This window comes from Pogona vitticeps, chromosome 1 (genome assembly GCF_051106095.1).
Source record: "Pogona vitticeps strain Pit_001003342236 chromosome 1, PviZW2.1, whole genome shotgun sequence".
NCBI lineage: Eukaryota > Metazoa > Chordata > Lepidosauria > Squamata > Agamidae > Pogona > Pogona vitticeps.
Genome location: NC_135783.1, coordinates 55,491,979 through 55,497,978, shown reverse-complemented (window position 1 = coordinate 55,497,978; position 6,000 = coordinate 55,491,979). Strand labels below are relative to the sequence as shown.

Genomic DNA, 6,000 nt, shown 5'->3' with positions numbered 1-6,000 from the left:
TCCTATTCTGGCCGCGCTGCATTGGCTGCCCATTCGGTTCCGCGTTGACTTCAAAGTTCTGACGCTTACGTTTAAAGCCCTAAACGGTTTAGGGCCTCGATACTTGGCGGAACGCTTACTCCCACCCAGTTCTACCCGTGTCACCCGAGCGAGTCAGGAGGTGAGGCTGAGGAGCCTGACGCCGAGGGAGGCCCGGAAGGAAAAGACAAGAAACCGGGCCTTCTCGGCGGTGGCTCCTCGCCTCTGGAACAACTTACCTCCTGACATTCGCGGAGCTCCCTCGCTAGGTATTTTCAAGAAACAACAGAAAACATGGATGTTTAGGCAGGCCTTCCCCCTTTCTACCTAACACTTTCTTTTTCTGTTATAATATATCCCGTTTCTCGCCATCTTTGGGGAAAAAAATTTTTTTTTATTCTATCTTAATTTATGTAAATTATTATTTGTGATGTGGTTTGTTATATGTTTCTTTTTTAAATGCATGTTGTAAGCCGCCTAGAGTGGTCACAATTGACTAGATAGGCGGGGTATAAATGAAATAAATAAATAAATAAATAAATAAATAAATAAATAAATAAATAAATAAATAAATAAATATGCTTCTTGAATTTGTATATTTTCTGTGGTGACTGGCAGTGGGAGTAAATGTATGGGGCTGTATCCTTGTTCTAGCCATCAGAAAGAACAGTTCTTCCTCCAGTCCCATTCCTTTAAGTGTCTTGATTTGTTACCTAGTAATCCTTATATTTCTGCTTTTGATTACCTGAAGTTGTCTTACAGTTAATATATCTAGCCGATTATTGTCTCCCCTGAATCTTCCAGAGGGCTTTCCAGATAAAAGTATTTCTCAGGTTACCAACTGAGATCTTTTCATTAGAGATGCTGGTGAACATTACTACTCATTTAGTTATGAATACAGGTTGAAATAAATTTGCTCACAGAGGCCTGATATTTCCTTGGCGCTTTTTTGTATATTTTATACTTTGGGAGCTGGGAAAAACTTGGTTTTTTTCCACAAAAACATATTCTTCTTCCCCTGGTAGTGGATTTCCTTATTGTAATAAGAACTGAGCTATTGAGTACAGCAAGAAGAATGACATAGCAAGAACTAAAATCAAATTCATGTTAATAGCTTCGATGACACTGTCCAACCATCTCATCCTCTGTCATCCGCTTCTCCTCTTGCCTTCACATCTTCCCAACATCAGGATCTTTTCCAGGGAGTCTTCTCTTCTCATGAGATGGCCAAAGTATTGGAGCCTCAGCTTCAGGATCTGTCCTTCCGGTGAGCACTCAGGTTTCATTTCCTTTAGAATGGATAGGTTTGTTCTCCTTCAGTTTCATGGAAAGCACTTTAATCTGTTTATTTACAGGGTTGCATTTTCATGCAAATCTCAGATTCACAACAGGCCTCCTGTATATACAGTGGTGCCCCACTTTCCGATTGCCCCGCATTACGACAAAACCGCATTACAACGACGTTTTTGCGATCGCTTTTGTGATCACAAAGCGATGGTCTGAATACGGGTTTTTTGCTTTGTGATGATCGGTTCCCTGCTTCGGGAACCGATTCTTCGCAAAACAACGATTTTCCTACAGCTTATCGGCGGTTTCAAAATAGCCGCCGGGTAAATAAAATGGCTCCCCGCTGTTTGCTGGGACTGATTCCTCACTGCACAGGCACTGAAAATGGCTGCCCTATGGAGGATCTTCACTGGACGGTGAGTTTCCAGCCCACTGGAACACATTGAAGGGGCTTCAATGCATTTCAATGGACTTTTTATTTTCGCATTACAACATTTTCGTTCTACAGCGATTTCGCTGGAACAAATTAACGTCGTAATGCGAGGCACCACTGTATAGACATTCTCACTCATACTATGGAGCAGGAAGGGAGTGTTGCTGTACACACAACCAATTTCAGCATGAGGAAGCCATGAGGAATGCTCCATATGTATTGTAATGCCTGATTATACATTAGATAAAGGTTGTTGTTGTTTAGTTGTTTAGACGTGTCTGACTCTTCATGGCCCCATGGACCAGAGCATGCCAGGCCCTCCTGTCTTCCACTGCCTCCCGGAGTTGGGTCAAATTCATGTTGGTAGCTTCAATGACACTGTCCAACCATCTCATCCTCTGTCGTCACCTTCTCCTCTTGCCTTCACACTTTCTTAACATCAGGGCCTTTTCCAGGGAGTCTTCTCTTTTCATGAGATGGCCAAAGTATTGGAGCCTCAGCTTCAGGATCTGTCCTTCCAGTGAGCACTCAGGGTTGATTTCCTTTAGAATGGATAGGTTTGTTCTCCTTGCAGTCCAGGGGACTCTCAAGAGTCTCCTCCAGCACCACAATTCAAAACCATCAATTCTTTGGTGGTCAGCCTTCTTTATCGTCCAGCTCTCACTTCCATACATCACTGTTGGAAAAACCATAGCTTTGACTATGCAGACCTCTGTTGGTAAGGTGATGTCTCTGTTTTTTAAGGTGCTGTCTAGGTTTGTCATCACCTTCCTCCCAAGAAGCAGGCATCTTTTAATTTTGTGGTTGCTGTCACCATCTGCAGTGATCATGGAGCCTAGGAAAGTAAAATGTGTCATTGCCTCCATATCTTCCCCTTCAATTTGCCAGGAGGTGATGGAACCAGTGGCCATGATCTTAGTTTTTTTAATAGTGAGCTTCAGACCATTGTTTGTGCTCTCCTCTTTCACTCTCATTACGAGGTTCTTTAATTCCTCCTCACCTTCTGCCATCAGAGTGGTATCATCTGCATATCTGAGGTTGTTATGTCTTCTGGCAATCTTAATTCTGGTTTGGGATTCCTCCAGTCCAGCCTTCCACATGATGTATTCTGCATATAAATTAAATAAGCCAGGGGACAATATACAGCCTTGTCATACTCGTTTTCCAGTTTTGAACCAATCAGTTGTTCCATATCCAGTTTTAATTGTTGCTTCCTGTCCCACATATAAATTTCTCAGGAGATAGATAAGGTGGTCACTCCCATTTCTTGGTTGAATAACTAACTAGAGCTAGCTAAAGAAGGGAGAGGTCCCAGGTCAATGTGAAAAAAATATACTATCCTGGCCCAGCTCAGACTGCTGCACATGTAATTACAATCTGCTCTGGAACATTTTTTCCTCTCTGCTTTGTGCTAGTTGTTTCCACATAATGCTACTTTAGCACAGATCTTATTAGGATTTCTGTCCATGCTATGCTATTTATCTTCTAAGAGATCAGCATATTTTTTAATAAAAACATTTCAAAAATATCAAAGAAACCATGTATAAATCTTTAAAATTCTCTTGTTTGCTGGATATCTTGACTGCCGAAGTTTGCACTTTGTATAGCAGTGCCCTTCAACTGGGAAGGTTGGGTGGACCTGCTAAAATGTTTAATCCCTGAAGACTGCTGGATTGATTTGCTTTTCAGAATGTCCTTTGGGGGGAGGGGTCAGTTCAGCTGATCTCTTCCACTGATATTCAGAGACTACTAGGGCAGTAGATACAGTAGCTCCTAAATGCCCTCTTCAGTGCAGAGCCCAGTTCTCCTCATAGTTTATGGAACAGCTGAGCGTAATGAAGCAATTGTGAATACATTTAATGGAGGAATGTTCCCATGGAATGCAATCTGGCTGCAGTTAGGGAGCAGATATCCAGCAAATATTGTAATTTAGTTAAAAAGAGGTTATAATACTCAATTAATCAATGGGTCCTCTAATCAACAGGTGGAACTCTTTCGAGTTGCATCCAAGTGCAGTATTTAATCTAAGATTGAATTTCAATCTAAGATTGAATGCATCCATTGGGACCTTGACTCCTTATTTGTTGCACTAGATCAGACTGAGATAGCCAGTGCATTGTCTAGTCAGGTTTTACTGACTGCTACCAGGCCCACAAAAACACCAAAACTTCCAGTAGCTGATCAAGGGAGGACCTGATTTTAGTACCAGAAACCCTCAAAGTGAAAAACCCAGAGAGTTGGTTTTGAAAGAATCAGTTGTTCAGAAATATCTGAGGTTGTTGATAATTATTCCAGCAATCTTAACTCCAGCTTGGGATTTTTCCAGTCCTGCCTTTCGCATGATGTATTCTGCATATAAGTTAAATAAGCAGAGAGACAATATACAGTCTTTGTATTCGCGAAGGCTTTCACGGCCGTGATCTAATGGTTGTTGTGGGTTTTTCAGGCTTCTTGGCCGTGTTCTGAAAGTGGTTCTTCCTAACGTTTCGCCAGTCTCTGTGGCCGGCATCTTCAGAGGACAGCAAACAGTTTGCTGTCCTCTGAAGATGCCGGCCACAGAGACTGGCGAAACATTAGGAAGAACCACTTTCAGAACATGGCCAAGAAGCCCGAAAAACCCACAACAACCAACATACAGTCTTGTTGTACTCCTTTCCCAGTTTTGAACCAATCAGTTGTTCCATATCCAGTTCTAAATGTTGCTTCCTGTCCTACGTATACGTTTCTCAGGAGATAGATAAGGTGGTCAGGCACTCCCATTTCTTTAAGGACTTGCCATAGTTTGCTGTGGTCCACACAGTCCATAATCCAGCGCATGTTAGCAATTTGGTCTCTACTTCCTCTGCCCCTTTGAAATCCAGCTTGTACTTCTGGGAGTTCTTGGTCAACATACTGCTGAAGCCTACCTTGGAGGATTTTGAGCATAATCTTGCTAGCGTGTGAAATGAGTGCAATTGTATGGTAGTTGGAGCATTCTTTGGCACTTCCCTTCTTTGGGATTGGGATGTAGACTGATCTTTTCCAATCCTCTGGCCACTATTGAGTTTTCAAAACTTGCTGGCATATGGAGTGTAGCACCTTAACAGCATCATCTACTCTGGCCATGCTGCACTGGCTGCCCATCCGTTTCCGCATTGACTTCAAAGTGTTAATGCTTACATATAAAGCCCTAAACGGTTTAGGACCTCGATACTTGGCGGAACGCTTACTCCCAACTAGTTCTACCTGTGTCACCCGTGCGAGCCAAGAGGTGAGGCTGAGGAGCCTGACGCCAAGGGAGGCCCGGAAAGAAAGAACTAGCAACCGTGCCTTCTCAGCGGTGGCTCCTCGTCTCTGGAATAACCTACCTCCGGAGATTCGCGCTGCATCCTCGCTGGGTACTTTTAACAACCAACTAAAAACATGGATGTTTAGGCAGGCCTTCCCTTCCAGTTAATTCCTGTCCTCTTTCCTTTTTTTCTCTCTTTATTTGATTTATTTTTATTTTTCCCATCTTATAGAATCATCTAATTAATTAATTGTTATAATTTTTTTTAGAACTTGTTATCATTTTAAATAGCTCAACTGGAATGCCATCACCTCCACTGGCCTTGTTAGCCATGCTTTCTAAGGCCCACTTGACTTCACTCTCTAGGATGTGTGGCTCAAGGTCAGCAAACACACTATCTGAGTTATCCAGGAGAAACTTAGTTCTTGACAAATGTCTAAAAGACAGCAATGATCATTTTCTGCCACACACAGAATCCCCCCCCCCCCATGCATAGATTTGGCTGAATTCGGACAGGGGCCCACAAAAGAGTAATACTATTGACTGTTCTCCTCTTTTGCTTTTTGGAAGCTTTATGACAGCAGTTGAAAAGACAATAATACTAGCAAAATTTGAAGATAGCAGAAAAAGAAGAGGACCATATATGAGATGGATCGTGCTGTTAACAACAGGGCCTTCTATCATAGAGTTATCATAAGTTGGACAAGACTTGACAGAATATAACAAGAACTTGGCAGCACTGAGAAATCTACAGAAAAGTAATGCAGCTATTCTTCAATAGTGGTAGGGAGAAAAACAGGAAAAGCTAGAGCAGAAGAATGGAAAAGAAAATAATAAGAGGAATGGAAAAGGAGCTGCCTATCTATATTCTCCAAAACCCACCATTCTTTGTAGTTGTCAACATAGAGGTAATTATACTGGCATTATACCATTAAAAGTACTGGTGAGAATCAGTGCTGTTTCTGCTTCACTGAGATGCTTTATGTGTTCTTTG

General features: G+C 42.2%; 1 long non-coding RNA gene across 1 annotated transcript in view; it reads left to right on the top strand.

The window, feature by feature from the left end:
- The first annotated feature begins 310 nt into the window (after window positions 1-310).
- The window catches only part of LOC140705137 (uncharacterized), a 20,582-nt gene continuing 14,892 nt past the window's right edge, over window positions 311-6,000 (top strand). The window contains exon 1 of the long non-coding RNA XR_012084651.2: window positions 311-6,000. This exon is cut by the window's right edge and continues 7,564 nt beyond it. This is a non-coding gene — a long non-coding RNA (uncharacterized LOC140705137).